This window comes from Suncus etruscus, chromosome 16 (genome assembly GCF_024139225.1).
Source record: "Suncus etruscus isolate mSunEtr1 chromosome 16, mSunEtr1.pri.cur, whole genome shotgun sequence".
In the NCBI taxonomy this organism is placed as follows: Eukaryota; Metazoa; Chordata; class Mammalia; order Eulipotyphla; family Soricidae; genus Suncus; species Suncus etruscus.
Genome location: NC_064863.1, coordinates 46,439,548 through 46,456,559, shown reverse-complemented (window position 1 = coordinate 46,456,559; position 17,012 = coordinate 46,439,548). Strand labels below are relative to the sequence as shown.

General features: G+C 37.6%; 1 non-coding gene and 1 pseudogene across 1 annotated transcript; both read right to left on the bottom strand.

Annotated features, from left to right (window-relative positions):
* Positions 1-9,929: 9,929 nt before the first annotated feature.
* LOC126033217 (uncharacterized) lies at positions 9,930-9,993 on the bottom strand (annotated as a pseudogene).
* A 2,850-nt stretch (positions 9,994-12,843) lies between these two features.
* Positions 12,844-12,950, bottom strand: LOC126033013 (U6 spliceosomal RNA). Its single transcript, XR_007504171.1, has one exon. It is a non-coding gene; the product is annotated as a U6 spliceosomal RNA (small nuclear RNA).
* Positions 12,951-17,012: the final 4,062 nt, after the last annotated feature.

Sequence of the window (17,012 nt, the reverse complement as noted above, 5' to 3'; positions counted from 1 at the left end):
AAACAGTGACTCACATGTTGGGAGTCAGGATGGGGAGCAATATTGTATAGATTACATGGTCAGTCTGTGAGCTTACTCATGACTGATAAGGCGATTCTCAAGTTTAGAAAGTCCTTGTGTTTCTTTTTCCTATTTGTGTTGGTCTAATTTTTTATTCTTAATTGCCAGGTCCTGAAATGGTTTGCAAGGGAAGAGGAAAAAACTGTTTATCAACACCTATCAATGCTAGGTTTGAGTATTGATCTTTGAAATATTCATTGTTTAATTCAATATTCCAATCAAACTGAAAGATATTTATAGTAGACTTCTTCAGTCTTTTTATACCTATGAACCAGTACCTGGCCTGTACTGCATACCAGGCTATGTGGTGACTGTTATAATGGTAGACTAGTGGTTGTTAGTCTTTCTATACATGTAGGCTGGCGTCATTCCATGGACTAGTGGTTGAAGTCTGAAGATTTAGAGAATGGTTGCACTTTTATCTGTTTATATGGAAAGTAAATATTCTGTTAATGCATGGTAACCATTTTTATACTCAAGCAAGGCATCTAATGCATCTCTGTCCCAAGTTTATTGTGTTTTCTTTTAATAACTATGTCTTTAGTAATAAAATGTTACAAGTTCCTTTTGTGGAAAATCTAGCTTAGGAACATTTTGGGAGTTTGTGTTGCCCTTTAAATCCATCTGTTGAAATCCTATTCCTGACAGGGATGGGATCTTCCAAGGAGGTGGACTCGATTAGGCCATGAACGGGATAGGTGTCTTTATAAGAGAAAATCTAGAGAACACCTGCATCACTTTTGTGAGGATTCAGAAAGGAGAATGAGGAAAACAAGTTTCACAATGCTCCAAATCTGCTGGTGTCTTGCTCTTTACCTTTACAGCCTCCAAATGCTTAAGTAAATGATTGACTCTATTGCACTGTTTATATAACCCAGATGGGCACTGCCTGTCACTGTGCGTGCACTCTGCTACAGTACAGAAGGATGTACCTTCTGGGGTGTTTTTTTATTTTTCTGCTTTCTTTATTTTCCTTTTTGGCATGCATATTTCACATAGTTCTCAAACCAGGGCTAAAGTAAAAATTATTAGCTATTGTCCCTTTCTAACAGGAAAGGAAGCATAGGTTCTTACTTTTGTGACTATGTTCCCTGATGGCTAAGGTACTGGCCATCCCAGCCTCCGGTTTCATGCTAATACTTTACAGTGTCTCACTGCCAGTGCCAGCATGTTCATTAGAAGAGGGCCTTTCTACCTCAGCCTAAGGTACAGCACATTTTTCTTGCTTGATATATTTTAATGTCATTTTTTCTTTTGTCTTAGAGCCACACCTGGTAGTGCTCAGTGACTACTACTGGCCTTGTGCTTAGGGGTCTTTCCTGTCAGGGTCTAGGGGGTCCATAAAGTATTCCAGAGATAAAAGACAGATCAACTACATGCAGACAAGTGCCCTGCCGTTTAAACTATCTCTTGTCAAGTTTTAGGGTGATTTTATGGCACCAGAGACAGTATCCATTTAAAAAGCAAAAGATAAAAAGAAATCTACAAGGATTCTGTGAAAAAAAAATGCTTCCTAAATCATATATACAAATTCATCTTCAGGTAGGATTTTGATTTGTATAGAATTTTGCTAGCATTTAAATAAAAACTAAATGGAAAATATGTATCTTTTGTTCTCTTACTGCACAAGAACAAATTTTTGTTTGTTTGGTTTTATTTGGTTCCATTGAATGCATGATTTGTTTTTATAAAAAGCTGCTTTTATCCAAAAGGTAGTAAAATAATAAAATTGGATCTCTTGAGGCCCATATATACATGCATTTATGTATGTTTATATGCATATATTGCTTATTTGGAATATACACATTCTGTCTCTTTCTCAGTCCCTACCCATCTTCCTCTATCTCAAAATAAAAATAAAATTGTAGTTCTCTATATTTTATACAGCAGTTGGTTGTTTTAATAAAATATTTTTTTATTTTTTAGCTAATAGGTTTAAAGCTATGTCACATTCCTTGATATCTAGCTAATGACTGCTAATTCATAACATGCTAGTCACAATTGCTTGCTATGTGACAGTGGTTGCTCAAAGAGATTTGTACTTATTAATTAATTTAATTTAATTTAATTTTATTTGGTTTTTGGGTCACACTCAGCTCAGGGATTCCTTCTGGCTCTATGCTCAGAAATCGCTCCTGGCAGGCTCAGGGGACCATCTGGGATGTCAGGATTTGAACCACCATCCTTATGCATGAAAGTCAAACACCTTACCTCCATGCGACCTCTCTGGCTCCCCATTAGCTCATTTTTTTTTCACTTGCCCTATTGTAGTGAAGTCAAATTTGAATACTATCTTACTCAATACTTTGTGCTCTTCTTTATATATAAATTATTAAAAGATCACGCATCACATAATTGATATAGCTGATTATAATACATTAACTTTCAGGTAAGTGGGAATAAAATTATTAAAAAATAAAAAAGAAACAGAAAAGAAAGGAAAGAAAGAAACAACAAGAAAGTTTGTGAAAATGATTGTATCTCACAATTAGATCATTAATTTATTGTCAAAAGGTTTAGTAAACTCTTATTGCTATTGATCATCTGTTACTTCTTTTGTTTCTGAACATTAGGTGCTTCAGATACATATTAGAATCTAAATTGGTTCCTATAAATATGACAGTTCCTATGATGTTCCTATGAGTATGATAGTATTAAAAATTGAAGTTGTCACATGGCTGCATTCCGTAAAATTACAAGCACAATTGCTGAAACTGTGGTTATTGTGGAGTGTGCTTTTGGTTATTAGGTCTTCTGGAAGTATAGAAGGTAGAAGGAGGATGCTTGCACTCACTCCAAAAACATCCTGGTGATGTCAACCCAAATATTAGTATACCTGGAGTTGTGGTCAGATTGGTCTCTGTAGAGAGCCTTAGATGAGTGGTGAAGCTGTTTCATTGCTGAAGTGGCAGCTGAGGGTGATGGCTTGGCTTCGATGAGCAAGGACTTGGCTCACCCTCTCCTCCCAAGATTCCCTTTTTTAGTTGTGTGGCTGGAATATCCATGATTACTCATGGGCTGGTAAACATTTCTTTTGAGAATAGAGTGAGGCTATGGATATGACTTAATGCAGACATGATGACTCTAGTTTGTATTCTTTTTTTTGTTTGTTTGTTTTTTTCGGGCCACACCCATTTGATGCTCAGGGGTTACTCTGGGCTAACCGCTCATAAATTGCCCCTGGCTTGGGGGGGGCATATGGGACGTGGAGGATCGAACTGCAGTTCTTCCTTGGCTAGCACTTGCAAGGCATTACCTTGCAAGCACTTTCCTCTAGCGCTACCTCACTGGCCCCTAGTTTGTATTCTTAACCACTATACACCACTGTCTTATAATAATCTGACTAGGAGAGCACTTTAAAACTTTATTTCAAAATCAAAACTCATTTTTAGAACCACCTAGGTTCTAATTAAAAGTGTGATTTTTTAGTAGCTCATGTCTTCTTTCTAGATGCTTTTTATTTTTTACCTTTCAATTCCTTATGAGCAAACAAAGCTAGTAAGGATAAACTCCTCTCATGAAAGGTGCTTAATATGCATCACCTAAATGAATGCCAAGAGCAGAGCCTGCTCCCTCACCAGCAACACACACATCAGACCCTGCCCCGAAGAGCAGAGCCTGCTCCCTGCCAGCAGAGCCTGGAAAGCATATCATCCCAGTTAAGTGGACCACGTCCTGAAAACAGAGCCACTCTGCACCACTCTACTCTGAGGCTGCACACTTCTCCTAGTCAATGAATCCCAGCATGGCACATAGAAAACACCACACTGCAAGTGTTACAGAAGGGAAACAATGCACACCACAACCATGTTTAGAGAATGAAGATGGCAGCTTTGATGAGCCAAAAAATACCAACCACCTATTTTGCCTCTCAGATAAGGACTTTAGAGAAGAAAAAGGGAAGATCCTCAAAGAATGCAAAGAAAGCATGGAATGAATTCCATAAAAGCATGGAACCACGAATAAGAATCAAGAAGATATGAAAGTAAAAATGAGAAAACTGCCAACTGAAATAACAGGACTGAAAAACTTTGTAGGCAAAATGAAATTCTCACTTAAAAGCTTCTCCAACAGAGTAAAAATGGCTGAGGACAGAATCAATGAGCTGGAAGATGAGATGCTTAACAACTCCAAAAACAGAAGAGATTGAAAAACAAATGATGAATCAATGGAAAAAATCCTCAAAGTATGTAAACAGACAAGAATAGAAGTAGTTCACCCTGGGGCAGGTGAGGTGGTGCTAGGGATAAGGTGTCTGCCTTGCAAGAGCTAGCCAAGGAAAGACCGCGGTTCAATCCCCCCAGCATCCCATATGGTCCCCCCAAGCCAGGGGCAATTTCTGAGTGCTTAGCCAGGAGTAACCCCTGAACATCAAATGGGTGTGGTCAAAAAAAAAACCAACAACAAAAAAAAGAAGTTGTTCACCCTGACTTCAACATAGGATCTGTGCAAAAATCAAGATCTCTAATTACTAAAGCCTGACTGTGACAACTGTGATTGAGGAAAACTTTTCTGGGATCATGAAGAAAGACTTTGGGGTTGGACAACTTAGTATGCCCTTAGCTATCATTGGTCGTATGGGTAGGATCACCTTGCTTTATAGGCCAAAGGTTTTATCTTTCTATTTTCCCCAACTTTTGCTGTGTATATGCAAAATAACTGTGACTCCTTTTAATCTTTTAGATAGGTGCTCCCACCTTTGTCATAGAGCCTAGGGACAGGAATCACTTTGTTTTACCTCTATTTCAGCATTTTTCTATAAAATTAGGAAGGAAAAACAAAGAAAGCATGGGGCAGGGGCCAAGTGGTCTCAGGTGCATTGGTATAGATTAAAAAAGAAAACCAGTTGCACTAGCATTCTGGGGGGTAAAAGAGGGAGATGTGGGATGCATACTGGGAACAGGGGCGGAGGGAAGACAGCACTGGTGGTGGAAATGTCCCTCATTCATTGTCACTATGTACCATAAATGATGCAGTGAAAGATTTGTAATGTATTTTGGTCACAATAAAAATTAAAAAAAAAAGGACGAACTAAATATCCAAGCCAAAGTCAACAAAAATATAATCAAGAGACTCAAGCTATAACAATCTAAACTTAAAATGGGTAGATTGTTTATCCCCCACCATGTGCATTTCAACGTCGGTGCCATCCCAACCTGCCACAGCCATCTCTGGGACACAGCCAACCCAGACGAGCCTGCAAAAGGCACAGCAATGGAGGTGAGCTGAATCTGCCCACAAATAATGGAGCCAGAGGAGTCAGGCCACTGAACTCTGCTCTGTGGCCATGCACATCTCCTAGTCAATGAACCCCAGCACAACATGGAGAAAACACCACACTACAAGCATTACAATGGAGAAACAATGCAGACCTCTACCATGCATATAGAATGAAGACGACAACTCTGATGATCAGAAAAGTGCTGACCACCTGTTTAGATTTTCAGATTGGATTTTAGATAAGAAATATGGAAGATCCTCATAGAATTCAAAGGAATTATGGAATGAACTGACTGAACCAATGAATTACAAATAAGAATCAAGAGGATATGAAAATAGAAATGAGAAAATTCCAAACTGAAGTAACAGGGCCAAAAACTTGGTAGGCAAAATAAAATTTTCACTGGAACGCTTCCCCAACAGAGTAACAATGACTGAGGACATAATCACTGAGCTGGAAAATGAGATGCATTACAACTCCATAAAACAGAAAAGATTGGAAAATAGCCTTAAAGCAAATGTTCAGACACAGGAAAATATCCTCAAAGTAGGTGAACAGACAAAAATAGAAGTCTGTGATAAACTCAACATAAACAATGTAAGAATCATTGGAGTCCCAGAGACCTGGGAAGAAAATCCCCATGAAGCATCAATAGTCAAGGACATCATTGCAGAGAAACTCCCAGAGCTAAAGAGTGCATGCGACCAAATCCTGCACGGTCAAAGAGTACCAGCTAAAAGAGATTCGAAGAAAAGCACACCAAGAGACATCTGAGTAATGTCATGGCACACAGTATAAATGTCTCCATTTTGGGGGAAGTTAGCCCACCAGACGTGTCTATTGGTTTTCCTGGTGCAGTGGGCTGATATTTCTCCTAAGAAATTTTTAGTCAGCAGGCCCGTTGGAGACCATTAATCATAACCCCTACGTGGTTTACTGGCTACATTTCTGTTATACATGGTATGGTGGTGATATTAAATATCTCTTTTCTTATCATTTGGCTTTGCCTCCCTTGTAAAACTGCACGCTAAAATTCGGCCTCAGTCAATGTGCACTCGGAAATTTTCAGTACCAAAAGTCGCTCAAGTTCCCCGCTGGCAAAGTATATTTGCAAAGACGAGTCCACCCAGCTACCTGCAACCTGTTTTTCTCGTCTCAGCTTCTAGGTGGTAAACAATAATTTCTGTCTTTCTTGTCTTTTTTTTTTTTTTTTTTTTTTTTTTGGTTTTTGGGTCACACCCGACAGCGCTCAGGGATCACTCCTGGCTCCATGCTCAGAAATTGCTCCTGGCAGGTTCGGGGGACCGTATGGGATGCTGGGAATCTAACCGTCCTTCTGCATGAAAGGCAAATGCCTTACCTCCATGCTATTCCGGGAGGCTGCAAAACTGTAGCAAAACCAGATTCTCTTTCTTTGTTATAAGAAGCTCCTTGCTAAACCAGAACGCCCCCTTCTCGTTTTGCCTTCTCATGTCTCACCTTACCTTGCTAGCTCAGGATTCTTTTCACCTGTATGGGCTAGTTTTTTGATATGCATGTTCTAGGGCCCGGTACCATTGTGTTGTTCCTCCTAAAGATTCTTCGCTTTTTGTTATCACGGAAATACCTTGCATACCAGAGTTGTGCTTTTATGTCATCAGCTTGAAAAGTAAAATTGTCTCAAGTCTATTGAAGACGTGGGTCCCCATACAATTTATTTTGTGTGGTCTCATTATTTTATATTTCATATTCATCCATTCGTGTGCCTGCTTTCCTTTCATGAAGGATTTTGTCCCCACCAGAAGATGCTGAGACGCAAGACATCTGAAGCATGTCACAATGTCAAATCCCACAGATACGGATAGATACTGAAAGCAGCAAGAGCAAAAAGGGAAATTAAATTCAAAGGAGCATCCCTCATATTTACATCAGACCTATCACAAGAAACCCTCAGGTGAAAGGGCAGTGGTGTAATATAGTGACAAAACTCAATGAAATACATGTTTCACCTAGAATACTTGACCCAGTCAGACTTACATTCATGTTTAAAGGAAGCATACATAGCTTCATGGATAAACAATAGCTCAGAAACATTACAGACTCAAAATCAGCTTAAAGACAAATTGAAAGACTTACGTTAAGAAAAGACAGACCAACAGACACACCAAACTCCAACATAAAGATGATACCAAATCCCATAACAATTATTTCTTTCAATGTCAATGGACTAAATACACCAGTTAAGAGACACAGAGTGGCAAAATGGATCCAAAAACTGAGTCCAACGTTCTGCTTCCTACAAGAAACACATTCTGGCTATCCTGAATAGCCAGAATAAACACAGACTCAAACTCCAAGGTTGAAGGACAATCATTCTAGTAAACAACTGCCTTTAAAAAGGCTGGAGTGGCCACACTAATTTCAGATGCCACAAACTTTAGACTTAAAAAGGTTATAAGCAACAAGGATGAACATTTCCTAATAATTAAGAGATATGTACAACAGGAAGAAATTACACACCTAAACATATATGCACCAATGAGGGACATCAATATATTTAAAATAATGGTTTTAATATGTATGGTCTACCTTCCTTCTTTCCTTTTTCCTTCCTACCTTCTTCCTTTTCCTTCTTTTCTTCCTTCCTTTCATTAATTTCTTATTTCCCCCTTTCATTTTTCCTTCCTTTCCTTCCTTCTCCCTTTTATTCTTTTTTCCATTCTCCCTTTTTTTTCTCTTTCTTTCCTTCCTTCCTTCTCCCTTTTGTTCTTTTCTTCCATTCTCCCTTTCTTCCTTTTTTCTTTTTTCTTTCATCTTTCTTCTTTTTTCTTTCTTTTCTCTTTCTTTCCCGTTTTCTCTTTTCCTTCCTTCCATCTTTTTCTTTCTTTCTTTCTTTCTTTCTTTCTTTCTTTCTTTCTTTCTTTCTTTCTTTCTTTCTTTCTTTCTTTCTTTCTTTCTTTCTTTCTTTCTTTCTTTCTTTCTTTCTTTCTTTCTTTCTTTCTTTCTTTCTTTCTTTCTCTCTCTCTCTCTTTCTTTCTTTCTTTCTTTCTTTCTTTCTTTCTTTCTTTCTTTCTTTCTTTCTTTCTCTTTCTTTCTTTCTTTCTTCTTTCTTTCTTCTTTCTTTCTTTCTCTTTCTTTCTTTCTTTCTTTCTTTCTTTCTTTCTTTCTTTCTTTCTTCTTTCTTTCTTTCTTTCTTTCTTTCTTTCTTTCTTTCTTTCTTTCTTTCTTTCTTTCTTTCTTCTTTCTCTTCTTTCTTTCTTTCTTTCTCTCTCTTTCTTTCTTTCTTTCTTTCTTCTTTCTTCTTCTTTCTTTCTTTCTTTCTTTCTTTCTTTCTTTCTTTCTTTCTTTCTTTCTTTCTTTCTTTCTTTCTTTCTTTTCTTTCTTTCTTTCTTTCTTTCTTTCTTTCTTTCTTTCTTTCTTTCTTTCTTTCTTTCTTTCTTTCTTCTTTCTTTCTTTCTTTCTTTCTTTCTTTCTTTCTTTCTTTTTTCTCCCTCCCTCCCTCCCTCCCTCCCTCCCTCCCTCCCTCCCTCCCTCCCTCCCTCCTTCCTTCCTTCCTTCCTTCCTTCCTTCCTTCCTTCCTTCCTTCCTTCCTTCCTTCCTTCCTTCCTTCCTTCCTTCCTTCCTTCCTTCCTTCCTTCCTTCCTTCCTTCCTTCCTTCCTTCTTCCTCTTCCATATCCAGCAGTTTCCAGGGCTTAATCTTGACTCTGTGCCCCTGGATCACTCCTGGCAGGGCAAGGGAGCCATATGTGGAGCTAATGGTTAAAATGAGGTCAGATCATAATTCCTTAACTCCTATACTATCTATCCAGTCCAAATATATATGTATATATTTAAAGTTTATTTATTTAATTTTGGATTACACCTGATGATGTTCAGGATTTGGCTTACTCCTGACCTTTGTGCTTAGGGGTTCCATAATCAGTGATAGAGGTAAAATTAGGGGTTGGCCATATTCAGGTTTCTTATTTCCTGTACCTATCTATTTGACTATTAAAGACAAGGTGTTTCCTTTTTGGGGACACACCTAAGGTGTTCAGGGTCATACCTGGTAGTGCTTGGAGGTTCATATTCATGCCAGTTACATGCAAGGCAAGACTCTTAACAATTACACATTTTTTTCAGTCTTTAAAGGAGAGTATATCAACCAGGTGCTTTATTTTCTGTATTCTGATATTTTAAGAAGCTTGTTGACCTGAAGGGACTTCTACTCCTCAGGTTTGCTGATTCTTTTTTTTTTTAATATAATTTTTATTTTGATCATAGTGTCTTACATATTGTTGACAATAACATTTTAGGTACATATTTACATAAAATCGGGGGGGATTCCCATCACCAAATTGTCCTCCCTACACCTCCTTTTTTGTCCTACCTCCCATTTCCTCTTCCCTCACCCCCAGGGCGGCTAGAATATGTGGTCCCCTCTGTACCTAGGCACCTGTTTGGTCTTGATGCCTCCCTTATCTCCCCCTCTAACTGTAGGCAGGACTAGCTAGTTCAAGTTGCGTGGTTTTGCCGGAAAAAGAGAAGATATATAAACTGGGGTAAGAGTCTAATACTCCAAAAATGGGTGGAATCCTTCTAGAGGCTCTCATCATCGATTTGGGAGGTTTGCTGATTCTTAAATGGTACCACCTCATAGGAACTTACTTCCAGAACTTTTTTCCCCCTAGGGGCCATGCTAATCTTTTCTGTATCATTCCAATTTTAGTATATGTGCTGCTGAAGCAAGCACTACTTCCAGAACTTAGACCAAACAATTAAGAACCCATTCTCTCACTTTCCTATCAGCCCCCACACTTGGGGCAAACCACCGGTTTTAATCATCTCAGTTCATGGACCAGACAGTAGGAGCAACCCCTAAGCCTTGAAGTTCACTGAAATGACTCAGGCTTGCCTATTCCAGATCTGTTTTGCTCTACGTTGCCCATTTCTCCTTATGACACCACAATAATGGCTCTTGCCTGTGATTTTTCCAATTCTTTCCTGGCCAGATCCTGTGGTGGGGCATGGTATGCTTCCTTTGGAATCAGTGAAATACAACAGATATTTTGTTGAGTGGCAAATGTCTCCTGAGCCTTTCATTTTCAATTGTTACACTGTATTTTAAAATAGAGACCATGAACATAGGAGTGTAAATGTCTCTTTATTTAAGAGTTTTTCACAATAGTCAAAATCTGGGAAACAACCAATGTGTTAGAAAGTGTTACAAGCGTAACAGTGTAAGAAGAGATGAGTGGATAAAGAAATACAATGGAATACTACTTGGCAATAAGAAAAATCAAATAATAAAATTTGCTGTTGATTGAGAAGTTTGGAGGTGAGTGAAGTTATCCAGAAGGGGAGAGACAATACAGCATATTGGCTGGCACAATTGTGTGATTTTCATGTTCTAGGAAGGTAAAGAAAGTTACTGAGAAATCTCTTACAGGCAAGATCTGTTCTGTTATATATGTTTTTGTGGGCTGAATACTTGAGTCTCCCTCCTCTGTTATTAATACATCCAACTCTCACTTTTATTGTGATGATATGAGGAGGTAGAGCCTTTGGAAGGTGGTTAGGTTATGAGGTAGAAGCCCTTTTGAATGGGAATTGTGCTCTTGGAAGAGAGTTAATTCCTTTCTTTTAATCTAATATAGATGCAATGTCAACTCACAATAGCCCAGAAAGGGTTTCTTACCAGAACCTAACCTTGCTGGCAGCCTGCTCCCAATCTCTCAGTATCCAGAACTGTGAAAAAATAAATGTTTGTTGACAAGCCACTCAGTTTAGAGTATTTTATTGTAGTAGCACAAACTGACAAAGACATGTTTTGAAACCTCCATTTGCTTAAGAGTAACATGACCTTTACTGAATTTGTTTCCAGTATTGATTCACTAAAAGGTGTAGATTTAGAATAACATTGCTGCATAAGAAGAGGAGTTGGCCAGTATAAGGAATTTAGTACTATTTTCTTGAGAATTACATGCTGTAAGTTGTTCTGAATCTCTGATTTCCCAGAATTTTTTACTGGCTAAAATTGTTCTACATATAATTCCTCCCTGCTTTGGCAATCTCTCAAGAGTTATTGATTAATTATTAAGTTATGATAAAATCAAAATGCCAGAATTAGTCATAAAATGACATATTCATCAGAGTCTAGTCAAGAGGAAAAACAATGTTTATCATGACAAAGAAAATTTAACAGGATAAATTTTTACTTTTATATAAAAATATAAAGACCTTTTAACTTAAAAGGCAAAAGAACTCTCTATGGACGGGACAACTTGCCCTTAGTTCCAGGACTGGGAAAAATAAGGAAAGAGGTTGAAATGATTAAATTTTATACTCTTAGAGGGGAAACCCTGTGAATAAAAAAATCATGTCTCTGAGTGTTATTCAAAGGGAAGAATGTTTCTGGTCCTATTCATGGAACTTAAAAACTTAAAAAAAATTCCGCACTATAAGTGATTGTCTGAGTATTTCAGATATCACATGTATACAATGTACGGGCGTTATATATTGTAGATAGAGGCCTTTGAATTAGTCCTCATATGTATTTCAATTGGTTTCCTTTGAATTAGTTCTCATGTGTCTCACTGATTTCCTTTGGTTTTGTTTCCCCATTGCCTTTTCATCTGTTTTTCCCCCTCCCCTTGGGGGTGGGGCTTTATTTTTGATGTCAATAAATGTTAGTCAGGAGGCCTGAACTGAGAGTTGCCTTCTAGGCTTGTGGTTCCACATGAAGGTGCAACTGGCTTGTGGGTGAACAGCTTGCAGTGTGAGTTTATTGCCTGCTAAAAAGTTCATATCTGTGTGGATTATTTATTGTGGAGAATTGCTACCGGATTAGCTTCTCCTATCCTACCAGGATAGGGGGGTATGGGAGTCCCCTTTCCCCTCTGGGTACTTGGGTACTGTGGAATGTATAACCTACCATTCAACTACACACACACACACACACACACACACACACACACATATATATATATACACACATATATCTATATCTATATCTATATCTATATCTATATCTATATCTATATCTATATCTATATCTATATCTATATCTATATCTATATATCTTCTCTTATAGATTCTAGAACAAACAACAGATATTGACTGCTAAAGAGAACTGGCAAATGCCTTTTTAAATGTTATTTTTAAGACATTGTGATTTATAAAGTTGTTCTTAATAGAGTTGTTTTAGGCACACAATATTCCAACACCAATCTCACCACCAGTGTCCCTCACCCTCAACCAAAGTTTCCCTATTAACACCCAACTAGCTCCCTTGGAAGGCTTATAACAAATTTATTTCATATTGCTTACTCCAGCAAAGCTTAAAAGAATGAAAAAAGTAATTACCAGAAAAGAAATCAATAAAATCCATTTGTAATGATTGATTGTTAACAGATTTTAGCCTGTATAAAGACATTCAAATAATTTAATGCAATATAATGCCTATTTTATTAAATAAATAAGTTTTCAACCCTCATATAAAATATTTTGCATTAATTTTTAAATTTTGTACTTGGATCTAATTGTGACAAATTATTAAATCTTCTTTATTATAAATAAAACTTGTTTTTAAATATATATATATTTAAATATGAAATGCTTCACAAATATGCTTGTCATCCTTCCACAGGGGCCATGCTAATCTTCTCTGTATCGTTCCAATTTTAGTATATGTGCTGCTGAAGCGAGCACCTTTTTAAATATATTTTATTAAAATGCTACTATACTTTGGGGCTTAGATAAAAAAGGTAAAAGACACAAATGTAAATTTTAGTTATTATGAAGAAAATTTAAGGAGGAAAATATAAATAGACCTATAAAAATGTTTTGTCCTAAGAAGGGGAATGTTTGTTTTATATTAGAAATTATAAATATTTCTTAAATGTCTGTATTAATAGGTAAAAGATTGCAATAAACATTTCTATGGATGTAAAAAAAAGCACTGATTAGACATAACTGGAAAACTTTTAAATTGGAAAGGAAAGTGAAGAACTGTGAGGAGCATTATAATGATTTGCTTCTTTTAAGTCCTCTTTGTTTCATTGCCAAGACCCAAAAGATCTCAGAAAAGATCTTTATTTCTTTCCTTTTTTTTTTATCCTTGTTTTGGGGGCCACACCCTATGGTTCTCATGGGTTACTCCAGACTATGCACTCAGAAATTACGCATAGTGGTGCTTGGGGGACCCTAAGAAATGCCAAGGATCAAACCTGGGTCAGCTGTGTGGCAAGGAGAGCACCCTAACAGCATGCACTTTTCCCTCAGAAAAGTGTTTAACCAGAATTTCTGGGTTAGTTGGCAAGAAGCTATTTGTTGTTGTTGTTGTTGTTGTTTGGGTCATATCCAGCCATGCTCAGGGATTACTCCTGACTCTATGCTCAAAAGTCGCTCCTGGCATATTCAGGGGACCATATGGGATGCCAGGATTCAAACTACCAACCTTCTGCATGCAAGGCAAACACTTTTACCTCCATTGCTATCTCTCTGAACCCTCAGGAAGGCTATATTTAATTTCTTTTTTTTATATATATTTTATTTAAAACACCTTGATTACATACATGATTGTGTTCTGGGGTTTCAGTCATATAAAGAACACCACCCATCACCAGTGCAACATTCCCATCACCAATGTCCCAAATCTTCCTCCTCCCCATTCAACCCCCGCCTGTACTCTAGACAGGCTTTCTATAACCCTCATACGTTCTCATTATTAGGATAGTTCAAAATGTAGTTATTTCCCTAACTAAATTCACCCCTGTTTGTGGTGAGCTTCATGAGGTGAGCTGTAATTTCCAGCCCTTCTCTTTGTTGTGTTTGAAAATTATTATTGCAAGAATGTCTTTCATTTTTCTTAAAACCCATAGATGAGTGAGACCATTCTGCATTTTTCTCTCTCTCTGACTTATTTAACTCAGCATAATAGATTCCATGTACATCCATGTATAGGAAAATTTCATGACTTCATCTCTCCTGACAGCTGCATAATATTCCATTGTGTATATGTACCACAGTTTCTTTAGCCATTCATCTGTTGAAGGGCATCTGGGTTGTTTCCAGAGTCTTGCTATGGTAAATAGTGCTGTAATGAATATAGGTGTAAGGAAGGGATTTTTGTATTGTGTTTTTGTGTTCCTAGGGTATATTCCTAGGAGTGGTATAGCTGCATCGTATGGGAGCTCGATTTCCAGTTTTTGGAGGAATCTCCATATTGCTTTCCATAAAGGTTGAACTAGACAGCATTCCCACCAGCGGTGGATAAGAGTTCCTTTCTCTCTACACCCCTGCCAACACTGTTTGTTCTCATTCTTTTTGATGTGTGCCAATCTCTGTGGTGTGAGGTGGTATCTTCTTGTTGTTTTGATTTGCATCTCCCTGATGATTAGTGATGTGGAGCATTTTTTCATGTGTCTTTTGGCTATCTTTAATTTCTAAGAATTACTTAAAAATTAAAATATGACAACAGTGTGAGGTGGATAGAGAAAAGAGCCTAAACTTGTGTTCACAAGACTGTTTTTCCTTGAGGAATGAGTCCCAGGACAACAAAAGATGGAGATGAGGGATAGGGAAGAAGAGCAAGAGGCAGAGAGGGTTTTGGAGTTGATGGAAAGTCACTGTACTAGCAATTAGGAAACACAGCCTAGTGCTAGGCCACATTAGATGCCTTCAAATAGTCCCATATGGAACCATTCATACTGAAAGGGTTACAGTGGGATGAATGAAATGAATGTACCTGTCGTTTCCTTACTTCATGCTGACTATTAGTGGTCAATGTTAGCCCTCCATTTTGTTTGTGTTATTTGATCATTTAGAGAATCCATATCCCAAAGTACAGGGGGTACAGGGGCCCCCTGGATATATAAGACTGGATGTGGTTTTGGAGCAGCCTGTGTTGAGCATGATGGAGCCTTCTCAACCTCTGAACTTCCCCTAGGAAGGAGAACTTCTGCAGAGATAGGAAAGAGGCAATGTTGACAGTGGCCAGAGCTTTTAACAGAGGGAGGTTCAAGTGCAAAAAGCTAATTTGAAGCAGAAATGTGCATTTGATCTACCTAGCAAGCAATAGAGAAGGAATTACAAAAATTTTTATGAGTACAATAGGTCCTCTTTTGCCTCACAAATTGCAGTTATCCATAGTTAAAACATTATATATAAAATATATGCACAATAAAGTATTTGATAGACCACACTCACAACTTTTATTATAATTGTTATATTGTTCTGTTAGTGATATTATTGTTATTCTCTCTTATCATTTTTTCAGAGATGTGTATATGTAGGAAAATCATAGTAACCGTAGGTTTGTGTGTACTATCTATTACTTTAAGCACTTACTGGAGGTCTTGGAATGTCCTCTGCTGACAAGTGAGACAATTATCATCGGAGATATGGAAAGTTCCAACAGGATATTCTGCATTATGGGCTTTTAAAGCATGAGTTTGATGGACATCTATCAACACAGGACAGTTATTCGGAGGCAGAAACCCATCTGAGTTTCCTCTTCTCTTAGCCGAGAGATGATCTTGAATAGTCTTTTTATCACTCTGAATCACTGTTAAGACATGAGAAAAAAATAAAGCTTCAGGTTATTTTTAGTTTTAAATGTCTAAAAAAGAAATTATCTTGCAACAGTAATATACATGTTCAGGTTATTTAGTGTTCACTATATAAAATGAGAAATTATAGTCAAGAACCTCAGTAGATGGAAACTAAATATTTTTAGTGTGAAAAATTCTCAACAGGGTCTGACAGTAAATGTTTACTCAGAGAATTCAGTCAAACTGAATCCTATGTGGATTCTTTTGAGCAAACAGCCATCACATGAAATAAGTAAAAATCTATTTCTAGGGCCCAGAAAAATAAATCAATGGGCTGAGTGCATGCTCTATATGCCAGAGGCCAGGGTTCCATTCCTGGTACTATATTGTTTACTAAGCACCACCTGGAGTAATACCAGAGCAAAGATCCAGGAACAGCCATTGAACACCAGTAGGTATGGACCTCAAACCAAAATAATAATGATGATAATTGGAGGGTGGGCTCTGTCTAATGGTGCTCAGGAATTAATTCTGGTTCTGTGCCATATGTGTTCTTAGGGATCAAATCTAGGTATATCATGTACAAAGCACTGTACTATCTCTCTGGTCCAGTAACAATATTTGAAAAAAATCTCTGGGTTTCATTAAACACAAGCTCTGTGTTGGAATGTCATATTATTGGAATGTCACTGTTAATGCACACCAGCTGTATGAGCTTGGGTTAGTAGGTGTGTGTGCTCCTCTGTAGAAACCACTTGCATAAAATCAAAACAACAACGAGGTACCATCTCACACCAGAGAGACTGGCACATATCACAAAGAACAAGAACAATTAGTGTAGGTGAAGGGGAGTGTTCTTTACATGACTGAATCCCAACTACAATTATATTTGTAATCAAGGTGTTTAAATAAAGATATTAATTTAAAAAAGAACAATTGTTACTAGAGGGGATGTGGGGAGAAAGAAACCCTCATTTACTGCTGGTGGGAATGCCACGTAGTCCAGCCTTTATGGAAAACAATATGGGGATTTCTCAAAAAATTGGAAATTGAGCTCCAATGTGATTCAGCTAGGATATACCCTAGGAACACAAAAATACAATTCAAAAATCACTTCCTCACATTTATATTCATTGCAGTGCTATTTACAATAGCCAGACTTTGGAAACAACCAAGTTACCCTTCAACAGATGAATGGCTAAAGAAATTGTGGTACATA